This window comes from Anoplolepis gracilipes, chromosome 13, assembly GCF_047496725.1.
Source record: "Anoplolepis gracilipes chromosome 13, ASM4749672v1, whole genome shotgun sequence".
NCBI classification, from domain to species: domain Eukaryota; kingdom Metazoa; phylum Arthropoda; class Insecta; order Hymenoptera; family Formicidae; genus Anoplolepis; species Anoplolepis gracilipes.
This window is the reverse complement of record NC_132982.1, coordinates 3,094,469-3,119,432: the sequence shown is the minus strand read 5'-3', so window position 1 is coordinate 3,119,432 and position 24,964 is coordinate 3,094,469. Positions and strand designations below refer to the sequence as shown.

Genomic DNA, 24,964 nt, shown 5'->3' with positions numbered 1-24,964 from the left:
ACATGGGACTCTGCACGAGATGGTAAGACAGTTCTCAGATGGAACTATACCAGATGTTGGTAGTCTAAAATCTTGAATGGAATCCATTCATAAACGCTTGTAGATCCATTCCAACAGTGGTTGGACAAAACTATTAATTGACAGTTTGCTAGATGGCGTCTCTAATCTTTTTACGCGTCTTTTGCCTGCAATGTAAAGTATGTAAGATATGAAAGTATGTTCCCCTTTCTCTCTCTCAGTTTGTCGAATAGAATTTCATATCGAGATTACAGAGATCCGATGCCGGCATTTCAAAGGTTTATGTACATGCGTAGCCTACCGATGAGGCATTGCCTCTTCGTGTAGAGAGTTCAAAGGCTTTTTTTATATATATAAAAAAAAAAAAGAAATGATTAGTATTCGTTAAATCAAACAAAAGTAGCCGCAACCGTTTGGGTGCTAAATAACATTTGTTGAAATGGTTACAATTTATTCGGTCTACATACATATATGACTTGATCGTTCAAAGCAGCAAGAATTCCTGATCGCGGTGGAAACGATCAATCATTACGCGATGATTATACATAATGATCACCTGCCATGCATATATCCTAAGAATATTCAATGTCAAGGCTCTTAAAGTAGGCGGTTCCATTCGATGTGAATATATATGTGCACTTCTTTTTGCGATAAATAAATCAGAGTCAACATTCTGTGCTTTCTAATTACACTGTACACTCGTGAGATAGAATCCCCTGTTGCATAACAATTAATTGTAAGTCAATTCTAGAGTAATAAAAAAATTTATTAATATTTTTTTCTAATTCCTGTATTTAAAGATGATTTATAATGTATGGAAATACTGATTGTGAGTGTGATATATGGTGTCGCTCTTAATGAAAATTAAACGAATCTCTATAGGAAATAAGAAATACAATCGCTTATATATTTTGCCTTAGCCGTATTGGCCATGTCGGAGAAATGGAACCAATAGCGACGCGTGTCTCCTTCTACAGTGGACCTCAGTCGCGATCTGTGGCACCCATAAATCAATTAATTTTAGTTCGATATACGCGCGCCGGGGCTAATTTAAATTCTTTCGGGAGTCTCTCTCTTCGGGATCATCGCGACGAGCCGGTAGTAGTAGGCTGAAAGCTCGTCCACCCGACGTCGAGCGGCGCTTAACCCGTCGGTTGGGACCGATCGGTGACTTACGGAGCCCTGGGAGAAATGTGCGCGAGGCCGCAAAAGGGAGAGAGGGTGATGGCCAGTCCCTCCGGGGTGGAGGGAAAGTAGCAGACGCCACCTTAAGTATTTCTGATCGAATTCCAAATGGCTGGTTCGTCGTCTGGTCGGTCGGCCGGGAAGAATTCAAACCATGACGAGCAAATGGACGAGCCGCTCGTCAGCCGATCGAAAGGGCGCGAGAGAAAGCAAAGAGAGGAGTAGGAAAGAGAGAAGGCGAAATGAGCGTCGGTGAAAACCGCGACGCAAAAAGCTGATTGCGAATATTGGTGCTAACTAACCGTCCGGAGCTAATCAATCTGAGGGTCGATCGATGAACTCTTGAAATTCATTAAAAGCATCACTTTTTTCTTTCTTTTTTTTTTTTTTTTTTTTTTTTTTGCTAGTGTTTAAAAATTAAAAATTCCATTCTTCCTTTTATCTATGTGAAAATAGTCACTGAAGTATCGCCGTTGCATTAATCATATATTAAATATAACGAAATTTATTAGTATCTTAAAAATCAAATAATATATTTTGTTAAAAGAATATCTAAAATATTTTCTAGTTATCACCAATGGTAGCAAAACATTTCGTATACACTAAACTTTTTAAATTTTTTAACGCATAGGATTTTTACGAGATAAGCTGGTCACTTATAATAACGGTCGTGTTTAATGTCTTATCACAGAGATCACATTTCTAATGTGTTCCTTCGCCCTATCTTTTGATTCGTAGATCAAATATTCTATCGCTGTTTAAATTTGACGTAAACATTCGTTGGCCCTTTGTGGTCGGAGTCGTGTTACATGCGCGGGTCAAGGAGAGGCAATTCATTCTACGTCGCGCCATAGCTGGCGTTATTTGAATGTAAATATAAATTTAGATCCATAAGGCGTTGACTTTTAATCGATAATAATATTAATGACGTATTTGGACGATGTTGCGTTCGGTATCGACATACATATATAGCATCCCCTTTGTTCGTTGCACACAACAACTTTTCTCGTGCCATCTGAGGGATTCATTTTGCATAGGATGCAGCGGTGCGAGAAGTACAAATGGGAATTATAAAAAGCTGACATGCACACAACGCGGTTGCATCCGATATTAATGACAGGGGCACGCTTTTTGCCGTTCGATAAAAAAAAATAAAAATTTGTTTTATTTTTATATTTATATTAAAAAAAAAAAAAATTCAACAATCATTAGCATTTAACAAGGAGACAAACGCGAACTGTTTCCTATCGGAAAGAGGAACAACAAGAGTAGCCATTTTGTGTCCTATTGGCTTGTAATAACCGCCATCAGACGCATCGCGTGCAAGCTAATGAGAGTAATCACTTAATAAAGGCGGCCCGGCATCGCGTGACGCTCTACGCGCGCATAACCGAGAATCAATATTTGATTTTGAGGTTTCGCCGGCACACGCGTCCCTTTTCTTTCGTCTTGTTTTTATTTCTCTCTTTACGCGCTATTGGACGAACGAAAGGAGAAAGAATCGATATTTTTACGGTATTCTATGGGAATAATGATTATTTCATTGTTCACTCGAACAATCGATCATTTTCCTTTCTTCTGAAACGCGTGCAATCACGCAAAATAAGTTGATAAAAATAATCACCATAAATCTGCGAACTCTTGAAGGGTAAAAATAATTCATCTAAATTACAGTAATTTTTGTTAATAATTGTTGTTTCTATTCACACCGTTTTTAAACTTTGATACCGCGTGATCTTACAAGTGAAGTTTGACGGACAAAAGCAATGTGTCAAAATTATACGCGTTCCTTTCATTCATTCTTCATTCTACTTTGACACCTAATGTAAAGTCGAATGGCGATGCTATTCGTTACCGTAGAGCAACGTTGTTGAAACGTTTGACAACCCGTTATCTCTCATTCTGAGAAATCGCGTCGACTTTTTCCAATTCCATATCCTGGCGGTCGGACTCTCTTATTCGCACGCGGTTTTTATTATTATTCTGCGGCGAATGAGATCCGGCAACGATCAATTCCCACATGGCGAAATTAGCATCGTGGCGTCATCAGTCACTCGTTTTGACACACCGAAAATAAATAGTCCGACCGATTCGGCGCGCGGAGCATAAGCGAGATAGGAGGGAGAAAAAAAAAAAAAAAAAAAGAGGTAACAGGACTCGCGCGTTTTCTCTCGTGTCTCCCAATCGTCGATCTCTCGTCAAGCTCTGCGAATCCGTATCCGTACCGATATACGTAACGACGAATATCCCGTGAAAAGCCGAATGCGCGGTGCGAATTTTCCACGCATGATCGCGCCTCTCCATCGATCAAATTCGGCGACGCTCAAGGAAACGCGGCGAGAGCCCGCGTCGGTCGAATTGGTTTCGAGTGGATGCGATCGAGTCCAGAAATCCATTTGTCATCTCGTGCGTGTAGGTAGGGGCCCGAGACGCGATCGTTTTGCTTCCGAGAGGGCCTTTTTTTACGAAAAGGTCGCGAAACCCTCGCTACAGAGTCTTACATTTCTTCCTCTTTGGCTTTAATCAACGATTTTTTTTTTTTTACGACGTGATGAGAACGTGGAAACGACAGGGTGCTCGATCGACGATTCATCAAGATATTTCGACACTTTTGCAAAACTATTGAGAATTCTCAGAAGCGAAATGAAAATCCGCAAGAGCACCAATAATTTCGAAAATACATATAATATGACATAGGTTTGTCATTTTTAACTACTTTCTTTCATTTTTTCTTTAATTGATATTGTCACGAATCGAGGAATTATGTAATACTAAACGGAAATGTGTTGCGCGGTTGGAAAGCAAGGGATAAACGTGGCCACAAACAATAGGTAAGAAAGAGTTGGTACGGGAAAAAGGGGCCCGCAGGGAGAACGGGTACCAGGTGAAAATCAAATTTTCATCCAACCGGTCCGTACAAAATTTTAATTTGACGTCTGAAACTGACGACTGAAGGGGTAAAAGTACGAGAAGGGGTGATTATTTCACCCCTTGGGAAAAGATTTTTACGTATAATGCGCGTATATATTCGAGACAGCGTACGTCGCGGGCGAAAGGGTGAGGCCTTTACCGTCGCGCAGAGGGGTGAAATCGTAGAAAATGATAAACAGGATGAATCTTATTCAAATAGAGAGACAAGATCCTGGATTTAAGCGGGGAACCCCGGGTATCCTACCGGGTGTCTACCTAGAACCGCGGGATATACCTGAGTCCTGGGAAAAAGGTACGGGACTTTCAACTTTTCCATCGTTTTTTTACGAAGCACATCAAGGGGTCAAATAAAGTGGTAGGATTTAAATAAAGGAGAGTATTCTATCGCGCTAAAAGGTCTACCCCTTGTCTCTCTCTCTCTCTCTCTCTCTCTCTCTCTCTCTCTCTCTCTCTCTCTCTCTCTCTCTCTCTCTCGCGCGCGACAAAAAGAAACAAAATAAATAGCGGACAATGCAATAAAGTACGGCAAAATATTTGTTATTTTTAGAATTTGCAAAATTTCTTATGACACATTTAAATATATTTTATGTAATAATTAAATAAACGTATATAAATTAAATGTAATAATAATCATTATTATTATTAAGTAAAAGTAAAATCTACATTCTGTGTCCCATGTTCCTTGTGCACGATATTCATTTTTTATTAATATTGTAAGATAAATGATTTTTAATATTATTATTATATTAAAAATTTGCACAAATGTGGATGCAATAGCATTTGGACAATTGTCGCAATCCCCGGTATTCTTTGTCGGTATAAATTTGATCGACAATACCAGCGCGAAACCGACATCGATGCAGGATCAACGTCTGCTCGTAGACAGTATCAAGATCTAGCGTCAAACTCGATCAAAAGCTGCGAGCTCGTAAACCAGACTCTGACCCGAGATAGAGCTCAAAGGCACGAAAGCGGAAGAAAGAAAACGAAAGAGAGAGAGGGAGAGAGAGAGGTAGAGTTATAGTTAAAGAGAAAAATCACGTCAGTCGCGAAGGAGGGAGAGATGGGGAGTTGTGACGCAATCCGAAAATCTCTAGAGAAAATACAGCTGGTAGTTTTTGGTAGTCAGGTAACGGTGAGGTTCCGTCATTCTGGAAGAAGTTGGCATCGCGGGAGGAAGAGAAAGAAGAATAACCGAGCGGAGGGTGGGGAATAAAAAGGAAGGGGGGAGGGGGGGGAGAGCACGAGATGTCATCTCGCACAATTTTCTTTTTTTTCGTTGTAATCGCAGAGATCGCTCGCCATTCAAGGGGTTGCGCGCCACTTCTGAAAGGGTTTCTCCCTGGAAGGGTACGATATATATATATATATATATATATATATCCCTTCCTTTTCCTTCGACGACGTAGCTCTGCTACCTGCCCAACTGTTTTCGATTCTCGGGTTACTAAAGACGCGGAAATCCAGAAATCGCGAAGGGCCCGGGACCAGGAGAGCTAGAGACGAGAGACGACCCTTTTCGTAGGGTTGCGTAAAGATCGTGAATGGTCCCGCGTACAGCGAGCCACCTCCTCGCTCTTCCTCGCGACGGTCCTTCTTCACGAGGAACCCTTCGTCCGCGTGCTTCTCGGCTCTTCTCTCCTCTTTCACGAATATACCCGGGGTCCTTAACCCCTTTCTTCTGTCAGCTGCCGCGCGTCTAACAGCTGTACACCCTGCCGCGGTCTTGAAACCTGTGTTTCTAAGCGTGATCGTGCGTGGGTATATAACCGTCGTCGTTCGCGCAATCTCCTGTCATTGATACCAATATTTGCGTCGATAATGTTCTCCTTTCAAAACACACTTTACGTGACACACAATCTTGATCTTTATAGAAATGACGTTTATTAACATATTGCTACTTTTCAATAACGAATTAGGATTGCATTTTATGTACGTTCTTTCTATTTAAAAAGTAAATTTTAAATTATTTCACATTTGTTAATCTCGGATCTTTTTAAGACAGATATTTGCTTGTTTAAAACGTACGATCATGACTGGCTCAATTAACTAAAATAACTTCATTAGAAGAACTTCATGTTCGAGAGATGTATCCACTTTAAATGGATCACTATGCTTATAGAGATGTAGTCGATAATGCTAACGGATTCTACAATGTTTTCTACGTTGTATCAAACTAATTTAATTCTTTTCGACAAATCAATTAATAAACGAGGATGTTTTGTCTGTCTCCAGACATCATGCGATCCACATTTCAATGTATAAATATTATATATATAATAATATTTGTTTTTTATAATATTTTTTTAAATACTATATATAATAATATATGTTTTTTTTTCACTTATTCTGCCTATATTATCAATATCCTACATATAAATATTTCGCGTCTGTGCTTCCATCATAGCTGAGAAATCTCGAGTCACGGCTCTACGCCTCCACGACGATCTCCCGTCCAAAACGTGACTCGCGTGAAATTCTTAAGATCTTACAACGCGCGACAAAAAAATCCTGTTTCGGGGATCGTCGATCGGCTTAACGTCGTCTATGGAGCGAGCGGGCGTGAAAGGAACTGCTTTCAAAGGAGGAGTCATCGTAAAAATAGATTCAGATAATAGAAAGTACCAAATGCGTACGCGTGTCAGATTGAAGGGGGAATAAAGTACGAATCATGTAAGAATTCATAAGCGATACGAGTCGCATAAAAGTGTACACCATGAGACGGGATAAGATTACGTCAACGCCAATAGCCTTGCAACGAAAGTAACTGTCAAAGGAGGGGAAAAAAATGGGAAATTTTCTCATCGGCAAAAATTGATTTAAAATCAAAAATAATTTTTCGAAACGTGCGTGTAAGATTACTTCTTAAAGTATCACAAATTTCTCTCGAGGCAGTCTTATTTCACAGCACGTGTAAATCTCGATGAATCTTTTTTTTTTGAGATTGATGAAGTCATTCTCTCATAGAAGGCGATTTGTCATAGTGTCAGTGTGCGCAGTGTATGCTAAAAACATTTTTATCCTCGTAATTCCCGGAGGCTTTTGGAGAGCAAAACCCGCCCGATGAGATAGCGTCTCCTTGAGAAACAGCAGACTTCGACGATCCCGTGCTCTCCACTAGATCTCTTCGACCATTCTCGAGACACAAACGCGCACATGGCCCCTCATTCGGGAGATTTGACTCGTTCGGTCCAACTTATCGAGCGTCCCGTAATTTTAGAATTACAAATATGTCGATTACAGTTCGTTGAACTTCCCCCATTTTTTTTTAGACTCTTTTAAACTCTTTTAAATTGCTTAGTTTTAATTTTCTTTAAAAATAAGTAAAATCTTTGTAAATAATTTGCAACATTTCTTTCTTCTAACTAATAATTATAATTTTTTATATAGTTTGATGCTTGCATAGCACGTTTATATACCATTCATCTTAATAATTATCGATCGTTGAGTTCTATAAGTCAAAAAGCATCGTCGAAAGTCAGGCAAATTAAGAGTCAAGAGCGGAGAGAGAGACATAATTTTCTCGCCTGGTTCACACGAAACTGGCAAACCTAAGAGGGTGTTTTTTCCGGCAACTTTTTCTTCCACGTGTTGTCTCCCGCACCCTTGGAAACGCGCGCGATCGAGCGCGTTACAGGTTGTGGGAAGTAGGGTAATTTTGAAGTGAGTGGATTGCGAGGCGACCCTCGTAATTTAATGCACAAGTTGTACTCGGAACTTTTAAGAGTAAGCTCCTCGCTTCCGCTCGTCGAGCTCGGAGGAGATTCGGTTTCGGTAATTTGCGCCGGAACTTCCGCGATCCGGGCAAACGTGATCCCCCTCCTTATACGATCGGCGACAAAAAAAAAAAAAAAAAAAAGAAAGAAAGAAACACCGGTGGTAAATCCTCGATTCGAGTAAATTTTAGGGCGCCTTAACGATTGCACGACGATTAATCATCCTTGCTTTTATACACCATCGTACACCCATCAACCGACTTCTTGTCATCTCTTTTTCAAAACCTCTCCTTTTTTCAGATTCCTCGATAATTTTTTTTAACCTCCCCTCCCCCCCTCACACGTGCCCCCTCCTCTCATTCTCGCGAGATTTGCCAGCCGGCACCGGGAAGGGGTTTCTCTCGAATCCATCGATCAGCCCTGATACCGGTAAAGGAGTTTCACGATGGCGTGAAAATCTTAATGATCGAACGGTATGAGAGAATCTTTTTAATAGTTTCTTTTTTCATTTTCGTTTTGAAAGGCGGGATGGACCTATAATATTTTCCCAAAGTAGGAGAGAAGACGTTAAAACAGGTGTTGTGTGTGAGAAGTCCGTTGCTGAAAGAGACAAGTTTTTTTTTTCTGCAATTTTAATATTTATTATTAATATAAAAGTATGTTGTACAATTTTAATAAAAAAATTTTCACGTTACGCACTTTTAGCATTTTTTCTTTGCGTGCTGTAGTATTATGTAGCACAGTGAATTCGAGCTAACAGATAATTAATGCATAATTGGCTCTGTATATCTTTTTGAAACGCGATATCTACAAACAATTATCAGTTTGTGGGATTAATTAATTTCCAAATTCATAATAATAAAATATATTTTGTAATTATTCTTATCTTATATTATTATTATTATTCTTATCTTATAATTATTCTTACTTTATATTATTATTTTGTAATCATTCTTATCTTATATCTTGTAATTATTCTATCTTGAAAGGTCAACGCAACTTAATTTTATATTCAATCTATCAAATATAATCTTGCTAAAATTTTTATTAATTACGACAAATACAAATTTATTCAGTAAGATACACTTTAAATTTTTACATACATGCAGTATATTTCCCCGAGTCGAATTTTTCTATTATTATTCATTTTCGACTTTAATGTCCAATCTAACATTTATTTTGCTATTTTAAGCAATCAGATTATCCTATTTCGAAACTATTGTATTTAGTCTATAGTTTTTTTTTTTTTTTTTTTTTTTAAGTTCTTTTTTTGAAACGAGAAACTGCCTATTTGAGGTACAAAATAGGAGCTCAATTCTTATATAAATGAAACTAATCAGAAATCTCTAGAGTCCATAAACGTAAAAAAAAATAGAGATTGAAAATAGGAGCAAAATGGGGCGACTCGGGTATAATTTTATCATAATAAATATTCATCATTCTATTTGCTCAAATATCCCGATTGGGTCACTTGATCCTGTCGTAAATTCATACAAATTTAGTTTACCAAATATATACATACGACGTTAATCGAGTCGCTATAAAGCGTTACCTGATGTCGCGCTAAATGACATGCCTGTCTCATATTTCTTGTACGCGCGCACCCTCCGAAAAGCAGTGGAAAAAGTATCGTACACCGCGACGAGGAAAGAACTTTTTATCGCGCCGGAAGTCCTGCTGATCCAACTAACTCTCGAAGGACGACAATCCGTCCGTAACCCTTCTTAAATCTTTTTTCTTTTCTCAAATACGTCCCACATTGTCGTGGGAACATCGGGGAAAGGCGCGAGTGCGAGCGTTTTACGGGGAGGGACGCGCGCGAGTGACACAAACCACTGCTATATTTAAATTTCATCTCTGACGAGGAAAGCCAGAAATGATAAAAGTAGACGCCTTATGGCATACAGGATGGCAGGCAGGACTCTATCCTGTCGCTTTTTACTTTGTAATTGCCCTCCGAATAAAAAATTTCGGGCTATTAATTAGAATAGATTGGAACAATAAGTAAAGAGAGAGAGAGAGAGAGAGAGAAAAAGGAAGAGTAAAAATAAAGATTTTATAGACCAAAAAAAGAAAAAGAATTGGAGGCGATTTTTATCGAGTACTTATTTAATCGAACGTAAATTAGACGATCGCACTTTTTCGAAAATGGATTCTAAGCGAGGAGGGAGGGAAAGATATTTACGCCGATCACATAAAATGATAAAGAACGGTATTTTTTCGCGGACAGATTTCACGATTAGAAAAAGCTTGGAATCTGATAAGATAAAAAAAATCTGTGAAAAGTAACAGAAACTCTGTTATTTCATATTGTAATCGGTCTTCAGACAGTCGAAATTGGCCTTCGCATTTTTATCCAACGAACGATTTGTCAAGTGTGTCTAGTGAATAAAATAGTGATAATGTATATTAAAAAAAAGTGAAACATATATTAAAAAAACTTTTTTTTTTTAAATATCTTTTTCGTATATATATATTCAGCTACTAAATCAAAAAAATCACTCTAATTGTAAGTAAAAAATATTTAGAATAGTGATAAAAAAATAACGTTAGGGATCCCGCGAGAGAAATCGATCGATCGATGGCGCGACGAGAATAATCAAAGCACCGATCTATCTATCGCGTATCCTGCACAAGGATCTTGGGGAGAGCCACAGCTGCATCCTTGCACTGTTTTGTAGAGAAGGTGAGGAACACACAAACATATAATATGATCTAACAGGTCGTACCATCGCAGCTTCGTGCGAATCGCGTAATCTTGATCCACGGATACTCTTGCTGTAGATTTTTCTCTGCATATTGACAAACACATCAATAAAAACTTGTTGTTTTTCTTATTTTTATACTTTATTCACACTGCTCCTCTTTTGTAGTCAGTTTGAAATAAACTTTTTTTTCTCAATTTTACATTATTTTCATTCAATTGTCACCAACAATTTTTCTGAATATACTTTATTTATTTATACAATTAGTGCTCTGTTTATATTTTTATTTTTACAATTATTTTACTTATTTATTATATATTTATTTTATTTTATTTATTTTATTTACAATTATTTTATTTATTTGTTATATATATTTATTTTACTTATTTATTATTATAATTAATTAAATACTTTATTTAAATAAAATGTAATTTAAATAAAAATAAATTTTCTTATCATTTTTATATCATAAACTTATCGTATATTTTTCATCAGAAACAATATTGTAATATTTACTTGGAAGTTAAGAGACGCTGAATAATCGTAATATCACATCTACTAAAGTAATCAATAATAATGGACTTTATCGAGATTATTTGTGCGTTTCTCTCTCTCTCTCTCTCTCTCTCTCTCTCTCTCTCTCTCTCTCTCTCGATCGCACTGTACAAATTCATGATCGATCTGGCGAAGGCTACGACCGAGGTTGACCACCACTGCGGGTATTCAGCGATTCAGGGTCTGTTGGGCCCTTCTACGATAATTACACGGTACGAGCTGCGAGTCGGCCCAGGAATATATATGTTCGATCGGCCGGTTTTTGAATTATTTGAAAAGAGACAGACCCTGGTATAACCGCGATATTATGGTATCGCGATTCCTCCTCCTCGGACCTTCGATCCCTTTTCTTCTTTCTTTCTCTATTTTTCTCTCATTTAAACAGCCCGTCTCTCCTTTCTTTCCTTTCTTCTGTTTCGTCGGACGGGTTAGAAAATCGCGAGTAGACACAATTCAGAGAAAAATTTCATACCTATAATCATTGTTCCGATTAAAGAATTGAAAGAATAAGCTGAATCGGACAGACAATATTTCGGCAAAATCCGTGAAAGATCCACCAATCATATTCTCGCATTGTTGTAGATGATGCGGCAATTTGATAGAGAAAGATGTAGTAGATGTTAGAAATACATGACCCAGTCATCGATTATGTAAAGCCGATTAGATTAGATAGCGCGATGTTTCGATATCAGGTGAGAATAAAATCGCGAGTGTCTTTATATATAATACATATATATCCACTAGTTTGATACTTTGTATGTAATGTTTACTACGCGAAAATGGCAGAGAGTGATAACAAGATTAGAATCTACGAACCAATTTATACGCGTAACCGTACGTATATCGATATTATCGCCATTTTATTGCCAGCTTTCCATTTCTGTTATCATTTATATTTGTCTTAGAAGATCTTTTAATTTTATACATTACAATATTCCATTTAAGAACGTTAAGATTTCATCCGGTTATTTCATAACGATATGCATTCTAAGATTTTGCGCGGGCTATTTTTTATTTGTTGTACATATATTTTTAATGTAACAAAATCAAATTACAATAAAATAATTCTCTCAATTTTACGCCACTGGCCAAAAAGAATGGCCACGTCGTAATTCTTCTTGCTGTGATATAATCCGATATAATCCGAGATATATATATACGTATGGTCCTTTGGCTCGCAATTAGCTAATCTCCGATCTCGATCATCGGGGAAGACTGAAATGCGATTTCGGGCCGCGATCGTGCGTTATTACGTGCCTCAGAAAAACAATAGCTGCGAAACGAAACTACATCCGTTCGCGGTTGCGGATGTTATAATTTTGAATTGGCATAATTTTCTGCTGCCGAAGGGAGGCCGGTGCTCGGCTTTTCGAAAGCGAATTACAAAGAAACATATAAAGGGGGATGATCGGTATATATAGATATATCTAGAATCGCGTGCAGGCTCCGTCTCGAATGAATTTAGTACATGCAAAAAAAAACCTCTAAAATTGAAGAAATTAAAACTCGATACTAAAAATTTCAATTACCAATATATATTAATAATTGAAAATTATCAATTATAATTTCAGACACTTTGTCTTATTAAAACATTACTTGATATCAATGCGGTAAACGTACAATTGATAATTTTTAGTGTTTTTCGAAATAATTTTATTTGCGATAAAAATTTGCAAAAAAAAAAAAAAAAAAAACAATACCCCTAAACACACAACGAAATCTTTATCATATCGGGGACAAGAAATATATCTTCAAAATGTATTAATTAATTATAATTATTCTGCCCGTTCGCCGAGATTCTTCATCGAAACGTGGGCGCGCTCGTGCTTTCGTTGCGTCGCAAGAAAAAGAAGAAAAGAAAAAAAGAAAAAAACATCCTCGGAGGATAGGCGCTCGCATACGGATAATGAAACGAAAGAAGGAACGTAATAAACGAGCGATAGAATAAGAGAGAAAGAGAGAAAGGGCAGTTCGCGAGAGGGCAGGGAGGAGAATCGGCATTGGCAAAAGGCATAGGCACCGGGGCGGCGAAGATCGCAACAAATGACTGTGTTTAAACTTGAACGTGACAAAATTTAAAAATCTCGCCTGCGGCCCGTGCGAGGTACGGGGCTAAGGCCCGGCGTGCCTCCAGGATCGGATCTACCCGGGGGAGAGGGGGGCTGGGGGAGGGGGACAAAGCGGAAAGAGGACATCGGCCCGGGGTGGCGGAGGATAAAGGTCCATCTTGATCTCATTCTCTCTCTCTCTCTCTCTCTCTTACTTGTCCTTCTCGCCCATGTGGTTTTTTTCCTTTCCGCGCTCGCGTTTTGCTATGCTCTCTTCGTGTGTTATCTTCTCTCTTTCTCTCTCTCTCTCGCTCTCATTCCGAAGCGCGCGCGCGCGCGTTTGCGCCGCGATACGAATTGTTTTGCTCTCGTTTACGCGAAATTGGCTGTAATTGCGTGCGCGCGAGACGGGAAGGGATGAGATGGGAGGGGGGGGGGGAGGGAAAGGGACCGGTCCAAAGCGCATTTTACAAATGTCGAGGCTGTGTTTAAGCTATCCTCTTCCATTTCTGGCCCGTGTTCGCAGTCACCGCGTGCTGCACGGAAATATTTCGACCGCGTCGATGCATGGCTAATGTTTCGCAGTACAAATCGTTCTCGAGCTGTAATCACGCGGGCGAGACTTTAAAAGAATACGCGACATTACTTTAGGCGGAAAAATTGATATATTGATCAATATATTCACCTCTCTGTGTAAGCCAATCTCGTTTAAATTTATGACGATTTAAATTTGGATTTATATCGCGCTTTTTAAAGTATATTATCAAGATTGTATGAAATGTAACATTACATCATTTTGACATCAACTACAAAATCCATCACAAGCTGTAAACACTCTTTATATCTTTTTAATTAATGTTTATCTTTAAATAAATTATCGATGATCGACGAGGTAATTAATTAATTAATTTTCCACTCTCTGATAATCATCGCGAACGATCCATTTCGATCTGTTTTGTTTCTCGAAATTTTCTTTGCGCTTATTACAACGAAGCGTGTAAAGCAACGAAAATCAGGAACCAGTTTCCTTGAGTCGCAAGACACACATACATCGTGAAGACTTGTAACAGCAGAAAAATATATCCACCGGTACACAGTCGGTTTGGAAGCCTCTGCGTCGACGAAATGCCACGACTGGGCAATTAATCATATTTCGAAAATCATTCCGGCCGCCGGAGATCTGGCCAGAAAGATAGAGTCTCGAGAGCGCCTCGAAACTCCAGAGTCATAAGGAGCCAATACAAACGCGGGGTGCTTGACCGAGCCACAAACTCTTTCTCTTCGACAACTTCTTTTTTCCGTCAATACATTCCGCTCCTACGGGGCGGGAGGGGAAGAAAAATTCGATTCGAACCCTTTCGTTAAACTCGGCGGGCCGTCAAAACTTTTATCGTCGTAACGAAAAATTTCATTCGCGGAATAAGACATGTAGTATATAGAAGAGTATTGTTCTTTACTATATTCTTGTAAATATCTCTGTAATAAAAAAAAAAGAAAAAAAAAAAAAAAAATCTTTATTACTGTGCGATAATTTTAACATAAATTAATATAAAAATATTTCAATTTTACCCGAATTAATTAAAATTCATTACATTATATAAAATTATCTATTTAATGTCTATTCTTTCGATTAGATAACAAGTTTTATATATTTAAAAGAAAAAAAAATATTTACACATTACACTTGTATATTATACATATAGCACGTATGTGCACGTGTGTGATTATTGCAATTTACATACCCAACAGCTGGACATATGTAACCTTTAGAAAGATATTCCGCAAACTGAATGAAATGTATTATCTTTATCCTGGGGCGCAGAACCGAACGCGCGAAACTCGAGAAGATGATACGAGTAATAAGAGCGACGATCGAAAGAGAGAAAGAGAGAGAGAGAGAGAGAGAGAGAGAGAGAGAGAGAGAGAGAGAGAGAGAGAGAGAAGAGGGGAAGGGGAGGACGGAAGGCAGAAAGAAAAAGGGACTTTCTGTTGTGCGTGATGTATTAGTTTTAAGGCATATGGAGAGCCGCTCTCGGCCTCGTGGCTATTACAATGCGTCCGAGGCTCTCTCGAGTTCGAGATATCTCGAATCGGAGCGCGTTCGATTCATTTAAGAGATAACATCTTTCGTTCGAAATATGAATATTATATTATAAGCGCGCTCCGACGCTGGGTTCCTCTCCCCTTCCCCTCCCCCTGCCCGACGAGCCGCCAACCTCCCTCCTCCCCCTCCCCCTCTTCCTTCCTTCGTCTCCCTCGCAAGAGTCTTTATAAGTCCTTTGCTCCAGTCAGTCCCACTCGCTCTGCCATCCTCGTCTTACTTTTTCTTCCTTTTCATCTTTCACGCTGCCAAAGAACGAATGCCTGCATTATGAGGGGAACTTGGCTTCTCGCTGTTCCCTCCGAATCTAACGATCTTCGCGAATGGCCGAGTAATCGATCGACAGGAGAAAAGGGAGCGACTGCGACCCGCAGTGTTTAACCCTTTCATTCTTTCGCAGGCAGTCGGCGGCGCGTGTATCGCGAGATAGGATCGTTCCGATGCACAAGTCAAGTTGCTTTTGTATTAACATTTGTAATGTTTCTCTCCATCATCAATGAAAATATATATGCAGCAACGCATTAAGGAATTATTATAAGTATATGAGATAAACAAATAGCAATTTAAGAGAAATGAGATATTTCTCGCGGCGTTTAATAAATATATCGCGAAAAATTTGTCCACGTCCATTACCTACGACGTGGCGACGGGGGTTGTCGGGGAAAATTACAGCAGGGATAAACGTTATGATATAACGAGATAATGGGATACCGCGTTCGCGGACGCGGCGAAAAACGGCGCAAGAAGCGCATCGCGGTCAAGGCGCAAAGTGCCTAGAGAGAGAATCGGAGAGGATGTAGACGAGATAATAATAATAGACGATCGTGTATTACAAACTATAAACGTCAGACCGAGTGCGTCTCGATATTTTATTTTCCGCGGGGGTCGCGCAAGAATGTGAATGTGTATGCGTGAGCGCAAGAAGCACTCGGACTCACGGTCCTGACTTTATTTTAAACGTAATGACTTTACCGCAGGCCCTTAAACGACATTCTGATCGTGCGCGTATTCCTTCTTATTGTTACGAGAGAAGGCGGATAGAGAGAAAGAGAGAGAGAGAGAGAGAGAGAGAGAGAGAGAGAGAGAGAGAGAGAGAGAGAAAGGGAATATTCTCGCCGTAACTTTAGCAGTCGAGTCGCTCCGCGATGGGAACACGGAGGGGGGCTGAAAGTAGGCGGACGAGTTATTAGAATTTAGATTGAAAATTAGAGATTCTATATTTTTTAACTCTCTATACTAAACTTCCTACCGCCTTCGATGTGTGATTGTAACGTACGATTGCACTTGCGGATAATTGTCAAATTTTCGCAAATTTCTCCGATTTTCGAATGTTACGCGAGGCTCTTTCCATAAATTTTTCAACATCTGTAAATTACAAAGTTACGTTTATCAGTCGATAAAGAGAAAAATAAAATATTCACCAACGACAAATTTAATAGAGACTTTAATTGAATGCCAAATAGATTACGCTTTCCAGCAGAGCAAAAGTCTACATATTTTCGCGACATATATTTTGTGGTATTTGATTGTTGAACGGCCACGCGCTTAAGGGGATGCAATCCCCAGAACGTAGAAATAAATAATTCCGATGATAATAATAATAATAATAATAACTTAACTCGTGCGCGCGTATAAATCTGAGTCTCGATATAAATCCGCATTTATTTATTTATTATTAATGCGTTGCGCGCGCGCACGATAATTACTTTCCTTTCACATCCTAGAAATATACGTTGCCCCGAGCAAATCGGACTACCACAACTCCCCCTCCCCTTCCTCGTTCCTTCTCCCCCGTTCTTCCCGCTTCCCGCGCGCGCGAGACAGTCGAAGATACGCGCGGGATAAATTGCTCTCGGGGGGTAAATTCTACGGTCGAGAAAATTTCGCTGGTCAAATCAAACACGGCCCGGTAATCAGTGAGCTTTTACGGCGGTGTACGCGCTCGATCGAGTCTTCTACCCGCGGTTCATTCCCTCTCTCTCCCTCCCTCTCTCAGTCTCTCTTCTCTTTCTCTTTCGCCGGGGTTATTAGTAGGAACGGGACTCGGAGGGCCCTACGATTTCTCGCGTAGTGTGGTTTTACACACAAAGCGCGTACAATCGCGCGCGCGTGTGTGTGTGTGTGAGACGGGGCTAAACCCTGATCGTCGCGCACGCATTATTCGATACACGCACATACACGGGACACGCACACGAGCGCGGGAGGCGCGTATTGTCCTCGTGCATTGGTGTACGCGAGGGGGATGGAGCGATGGGGAGGGAAACGGGACTCGAAAAGGGTCCGCGCGGAGATCGGGGCCCTCTCTTCCCTCTCCCAACCCCCTCCCCCTCCCTACTCGCCCCCGTGTTCCCCTCGCGGGCCGCGCGCGCGGCACTCGTTCATTTTTTACTTTCAAAAATCATGACGATGCTCATTTTTCTGACTCGTGAAGAATTCTTCAAACTGACGTGTAACCAAACGTAGCTCCGGGTTTTAGGTGGGCGGGAGAGGGAGAGAGAGAGAGAGAGAGAGAGAGAGAGAGAGAGAGAGAGAGAGAGAGAGAGAGGAAGAGGGACGAGGGGGCGGGGGGGGGGGGAGGAACGCGGGGCCCTTCGGGGCCGGAGGCTCGAAATCCTCCACCTATGAACACGATTACGAGATGTTACTTTTCTCGTCTCTTTTCAGCATCCCTCTTCGCTTAGTTCCTCGAAATCTTGCCGAGCTCTCGTCGAGAATCTCTACCTTTCTGTATCGTATTGTATTTATATTATATATACGTTGATCGTACACTTTTTTGAATTATAATATATTAATGGAACAATTTTAATTAAAAAACTCTCGGTCGCGACAATTGATCGATCGATCGATCGATGAGATTTCATTATAAATTCCATCTTCGTTCTCTATTAGCTTTCGCGCGTACCGATGGAAATCTTTGTCCAACAGATGACTCTCCTTCGGCGTCTGGTAATCCTTGGGGCATTACCGTAGTTATGATTATTTAGACTTGTTCCTTTTGTTGCGGCCCCGTAGCTAAGAGCGGCGCTCCACCGGCGGGGCCCCCCCATTGTCCGATTATTTGAATATCGAACGTATGCGCGGGACGGATGGGAATCGATTCGTGGGGCCTAATGGGGATTACACGGGCAATCTTGCCTTTGGAAAGACCTGCCCTCCGTCCCTCTTCCCTTCACGGACGTCCTCCTCGCTGCCTATAGTTTCTCTGAATCCTTGCGAGACATCGCCGTTTATCCGCGACGAGACGCGAATAAAAAGTCTCTCTTGCCGATCGTTCTTTATTTTAGCAGAATATCGTCAGACAATTGGATTATAAATATTGTTTTTATGTACCGCGCGCGCGGGGAAAATAAATTGTAAGCTATTAATATTATTTAAACGTCGATTGTTGCGCGTCCGCGGAGGGGCCATTAAGGTGCTCCGGTATAAAAATCTTTCATACACGAGAGATGGCTGTGAAACGTGGACAATATACGGCAGGCGCGATACGAAATATCACTCTAATGTGATTAATACAAATTCGCGAGTTAACCTTGGATTTCGGACACGACGAGATTCCGTCCGTTCGCGAGTATGAGAAATCACCCTTCGCATTCTCTCCTTTAGAAAAAGCGAGGCCTCGTCGAAGCCACCTGACCGTGATGAATCACTTACGTGTCCGGTCCTCTCTTTCGCCTCCTCCCCTCCAGCCTCTCCTCCTGCCCCTTCCCTCTTTCCCCTAAGCTCTTCTCTCGACGCGAGATATTAAGCGGCGCTATATTTTGCGACGAAAACCGTCGCAAAGCGCTCTCGCTTCGCGAGCTAAGTAGTGAACTGAAGCATCCTGCCGAGGTGCGAGACGAGATCCGAATGTACGCATGTAGGAAGATTAATTATTCCGCGGAAACATGGTGGTCCGACGAAACGCGGATCGGGCCGATAAATAAATAAAAGCCGATAGGCCTCGCTGAATGCCTCGTTATCGCATTTAAACAATGCTGGCCGGGATGATAAATAACCTGGAACAATGCCGGGCGCGCAGAAGTAGCTCGCAATTACGAGTCAATCAATGCATATTCATATTCGAACGAGCGTTCCTGGAATAGAAAAAGTATTCCTTCGTCTTTTTCTTCGTCTTCCCCGCATTCTCTTTCGTATTCTCGCTGTTCGTACCGCCGAGTCTGCTGCCCACGCACACTCGCGTATACAGGGGGAAATATACGTGGTGGAAGAAAAGGGAGAGGGCCAGTTGGTGGCCCCGGGAAAAAGGAAGACAAAATGAAAGGGAGAGAGAGAGAGAAGGATCGAAAGGATCGAGAATCGACGAGCGATTCGAGAAACGCAGCGGAAAGATTCCATAACGTCTCACAAAGAGAGCAAGCCATCGGCAGAAATTAATAAGCGGTCGCCACCGCCAACCAAGTAACCGTAAGCGGGCAGAAAGAAGGGAGAGAAGAGAACGAAAGATTTGGCCAAGACGACTTGTGCGATTGAAATTCCGAATGTATTTGACATTTATTTTGCACGAATAGAGCTGGAATAGGAGCGCGCGAGATCGACTTGATGTTGCTTGAGAAATTATTTACTTCCGTTTGAAATGTATAACTCGATGCTGGTCACTTTGAGAGATAAAAGGGTAACAGAGAGAGAGAGAGAGAGAGAGAGAGAGAGAGAGAGAGAAAGAGATAAGCCCGCGTCAATCGTCGTATTCGGAATTTAAGTGGACGAGTATCGGACGGATGCGGTGGCGAGGAAGATCGGAGACCAAAGGGGGTGCCAAGATGGAAGCGAGAGATCCATCGGGACGGACTCGAGCGAGCAGTCCGAGGCCTGCGGGGTCCGAGGCATCCTTTAAAATTGGAATAATAATGTTCTTTCATCTCTCTGAACTCGAAACGATGACTCGACGGCTTTCAATATTGTGGGAACAAAAATCGGTTAGGAAGACGTCGGCCGGTTTCTCCTCCCCATTCGTCTTCTTCTTCTTCTTCTTCTTCTTCTTCTCCTTCTTCTTCGTCTCTTCGTCTTCTTCATCTTCATCTTCATCCTTGCTTCACCTCTTGACGAATAACGAAGCGACAGATAGAGGAGGAATCCCATCGCGCGAAGGACGACGTTGCGCGGAGACCGCGTCAAAGTTGAAAGATAACCGGATAAAAGTCGCTTTTGTTCGAGTTTACAAAGATCGGTTACACGTTCCTATATACGTAGAGATGAAGATGAGAAAGAAGAAAAAACAGACCGCGAGGTTGAATAAACCGAGATTCTTCGAGGCGAGAAGAAGTAAACCTGAACTGCATCTGAAAACCTGGACCCCAGAAGAGAAACTGAGTCTGAATTGAGCTGTTTATTTTGAAAGCCCGGCGCAAGTCCAGTTTTGAAACATTATAAATTTCAATGGGGGGCTTTCAGTGTGTGTGCGCTCCCCCTACCCCCCACCCCCGTTTTACAACTTTAAAATTTAAATCCCGGGTATAATTCCCTTAAAAACACCTTTGAAAACGCATTGTCATCATTACACGGTAAAGAGCTGAGATATCATCTGAATTAGAATCTTATTTAGGCTTAATGCGTTGAATTACGATGACGTTCCGATAGCTCTCCTTCTCTCTCGTGATGTGATAAATTATAATAAAGACAAACTATATGATTCATTATCGGCTCGTCGTTCGCTCAGCAGTACATAATAGTAATTACACCGGCGGGAGAGCACGAGACACGCACAATTAAAAGCAAAACGCGACGGAGTCGCGGATCGGCGCGGCGGAGGAAAGACGCGATTTATAATTAATAGCAGTATAGCCGGGCGATCAAATGAGAGACAAAGAGAGAATGAGAAAAAAGGAGAGGGAGACCCCAAGAGGGCACGCGGAAAGACGCGGAGGAGGGGGAAAGGGCGGAGGAAAAAATGACGCGAGTCATCCTACGGAGCATTAGATTGAGCTTGATTACGAGTAATTATTCCTACGGTTCGGTTACGTACGTCCTTATAACGTCTCTCGTAACGAGGCCGGCGATCTTTGATCACCGCCACGATCGAGATGTATATCGTCGGTACGCAACTATACGCGCCGACCTTAAACATCGATTATTGGATCCTCCTTTCCTCGCTCCTTTTGGGAAAGGTCACCATCCATTGTACGCGGTTTCGATCGACGCGAATGTCTCGTACGAGATTGCCTTCTCTCTCTCTCTCTCTCTCTCTCCTTTTTTTTTTTTTTTTTTTTATTTTCACGACCGATTCTCGTCCCCGATCGTTACGCGAGATCGAATTGTATCGATCGACGATCGAATCGACTGGCGAGGCCGGTCTCTCTCTCTCTTTTCGCGACTGACATTTCGTATGTACCATATACCTGACGGCGACTCTGAACGAATCTGCAAGAAGCGAGCGTTTGCGGAAAAAAGATTGGCGATCGCCTTCGGTGATTTCGACGTTCCCTCCCTTCCCTTCCCTTCCCTCCCTTCCGCTCCCCTTCGGGGTCCCCTTCGTCGTTCGCATATCCCGGGGCGACGCGCGATGAATAACGAACTTCTTTTCCACGCCTCCGAAATGCTGGTGATTAGCCATGAAATATCGATTTTCGGATACGGAGAAATTACCAGGCCACGTCCTCGTCGGCGGCAGAAATGGAGCGCGAGGCAATTGTGCTCGATGCGCGCATCAGAGGCGCGACGAGGTGCTGGATTATTAATTACATCGTGTAAATGGTAGTTATCAAAGGTACCGTAATGAGAAGCGTTTGCTGTCGACGTGCGCTTGATATATTTCCCTGCGATATTCACGGATAACTTAATGCGCGGATGCTTGTATCATTCAACGAGAATCTATTACCATTCATAGTCTTTGATGAAATTCTATTGTATTGGTTGTGCTTTATTTTTTTTTGAAGGATTAGAATCTGTCATTTTGTCAAATAAATACATATAAATGTATACACGTGTCTTATGACATTCTTATGGTAATGCACACATAAATTAGCGAGAAAAGATAGCATACTTTAAATAATAATGTGTAAAAAATAGAAATGTAGATTCATATACCGATATGAGAAAAAATATATAATTGTAGCTACATTATATAATTTTAAGAAATATGTAAAAAAGGAAAAAAAAACTGAAGAGAGATTCCACCAAGTTTTTCAATAATTGAAAAAAAAAGGAAATAATTTAATAGACTTTTTTTTTAATAGTATGAAATTATCTTCTTTTAAGTAGTTGTTAGACAGTTCTTTTTTTACTATTAAATATCCTCGTCAGAGAGAGAGAGAGAGAGAGAGAGAGAGAGAGAGAGAGAGTCATCGAAGAATAGTCGAAGAGGAGAGATCTCGAAACGCAGTCCACTGATGAGAGTCGGCGGTTAGTCGGCGAAAAACGGCGCGGTGAGAAACCGATTTGAGAACCAGTCGCGAACAATTAAACGTCGCGAAAGGAGCAAAACGGGAGTAAAGGAAGGAACACGGAGAGGAGGAAGAGGAAGAGAGAGAGAGAGAGAGAGAGAGAGAGGGAGCAGAGAAGGCGGGTGGTGAGAAAGAGAGAGAGAGAGAGAGAGAGAGAAGTGCCGCGCCGCGGGAGAAATAGAAGACGGAGAGAAACGAACGAAAAAAGGGAGAGAGAAAGGGAGTCGAAGGGCGGCCGGTCGAAAATCCGGGAGGGAGAAAAAAAGGATGAAAATCGCGGTTGTAAAATCCACGCGGGTTGCACCAAACGCAATTAACCGCTAAACCCGAATCCCCATAGGAGCCTCGGGATGGCGTATATAGGTAGAGAACTCTCGAAGAAGGGAACGAGAGGTGGCGGGACGAGGATAGAGGAGAGAACTGGATGAGAAAGGAGCAAAGATGGAAAGGAGAAGAAAGAAGGAAACGAGATGGACGAAGAGAAAGAAAGAAAGAAAGAAAGTAAGAGAGAGAGGTGAGAAAGAGAAAGAAAAAAAGAGAACGAGAGAGAGAGCGAGAGAGAGAGAGGGAATCTGGCCCTCTCCCGACCACTGCTTTCGGTTTGGCCAGCCTTGCCAGCCCTTAGGGCTCCAGACGGAACGCTTTTAAAATTTATTGACAATCATAAATTTCGAAAATAAAACCTTATATTCCCGCGTGCGCGCGCGCTCGCCGTGCTGCGCACACGCACGCACCACTGCCGATTTTACACGCACGCGGGCCCCGCTCGTATATAGGTGTGCCGGGTTTGCGACTCTCGCGGAGGCTGCATACATGGCTGCAGAAAAGGTTTCGCAGACGCGAACGGCCTCTTTGCTCTCTTTCCCCGTCTCTCCGCGACTCGACGTGGCTCTCCGCGGCTCACCACCGTCGGGTAGCAGTCTGGAATCGTTTTTCTTTCGCATTGCTCCTTTTGCGGGGTGCCTCGAAACAAAAGAATTCGTTACGAATTTGCCTCCCCCCTCCCGGAGCGCTTCTCCCCCTCGTGCCCTCCCTCGAGCCGGCCAGACTAACGCGCACCGCAATTCCAAACGCGTCCGGTAGCGCACCAAGGAATTTACGTACTTCTGCTAAGGATGCCTGGGAGAACGAAGTTTGACATAATGATCCAAATTCAGTAATGTCAAAGTCACCGGCAACTTTAAAACCATTTTTAATATACTTGAATTTTTCTATTAATACGCAAATAATTATACACGTACATTATATGTTTGCACTTTTTAATAATTGTCAAGTTTTTTTTTTTTTTTTATATCGTACTTTAATTTTATAATATGGTACATTTTTTTCTTTTTATTTACACAGATGTGATTCTTCAAAATATTTGTAATTATCTTTGTGACGCGTTGATTTCAATTTCTTCGCTTGTCTGTGCAACATTAAAAATATTCGACATAGCTTTTTCTTCATAATTTTATAATAAAATTTCTAATGATATTTATAATGAAATATATGTCTTTTTCTTTTATATACGCGTGTGATTCTTCACAAAATTATATATCGTTGCGGCATTGATTTTCATTCCCTGTCCTGCTGTTTATCCTGCGAACCGAGTGAGTCCCGGTCCCACGTTCGTCCAAAGCGACTCCACTTTATTTGAGTACGTGTGTCTTCGCGTCGGTGGAATGCGATATGATTTCTACGTCCGAGCGATGAGTAGATACGGAACGACGTTTACTGGCGTCCGTCCATCGTCATCGATACTCCCTTCCCTCTGTCACCTCGACAAGGAAGAGAGTATCTCTCTTTTATGTTTGAAAATCGTTACTCGAATTGTTGCTCTCGCGGACGTCCTACGTGCCGGCTAGATTTTTAAACAAATCGAATTCCAGGCTGGACCAGGCTTATAAACACCGGCGTTTCTCTTCGTAAGCAGAGCCTCGAGTCGCGAGCCGAGCTAAGCGAGGCGTGACGAGACGTGGCGGGGGGGAAGGGGGGGGGGAGACGAAGGGACGGAGGAGACAGTCCCCGGAGATTGACGGAGGATGTAAAGGGGGGCGGAGAGGGGGGGAGGTATACGCGGAGGTTTATTATGCTAGCAAGCAAATTACGATCGAAATGACTCGCGCAGCCAAGCCAAGTGACTAATTGATTAGGTCCGTCGACGGATACGCGCGCGCGCGCGCGCGCTCGCGGTCCCGTCGTCGATCGGAAAACTGGTTCTGGTTTCTTTCTTTGTGTACTCTCCTGAAATGAGATTATGCTTTCGGACGGTAGTTATTGTGTCGTATGGCGAATTACGACGGTAATGCCGGAGAGAATGCCCACAGACCAGGATCAAGGCCGTAAA

General features: G+C 41.7%; 1 protein-coding gene across 1 annotated transcript in view; it reads left to right on the top strand.

Moving 5' to 3' along the window:
- Positions 1-10,414: 10,414 nt before the first annotated feature.
- LOC140672659 (zinc finger protein castor homolog 1) overlaps positions 10,415-24,964 on the top strand; it is a 144,803-nt gene continuing 130,253 nt past the window's right edge. The window contains exon 1 of the mRNA XM_072904991.1: positions 10,415-10,536. The gene's annotated coding sequence lies outside the window, so the exon portion shown is untranslated. The remainder of the gene's footprint in view (positions 10,537-24,964) is intronic.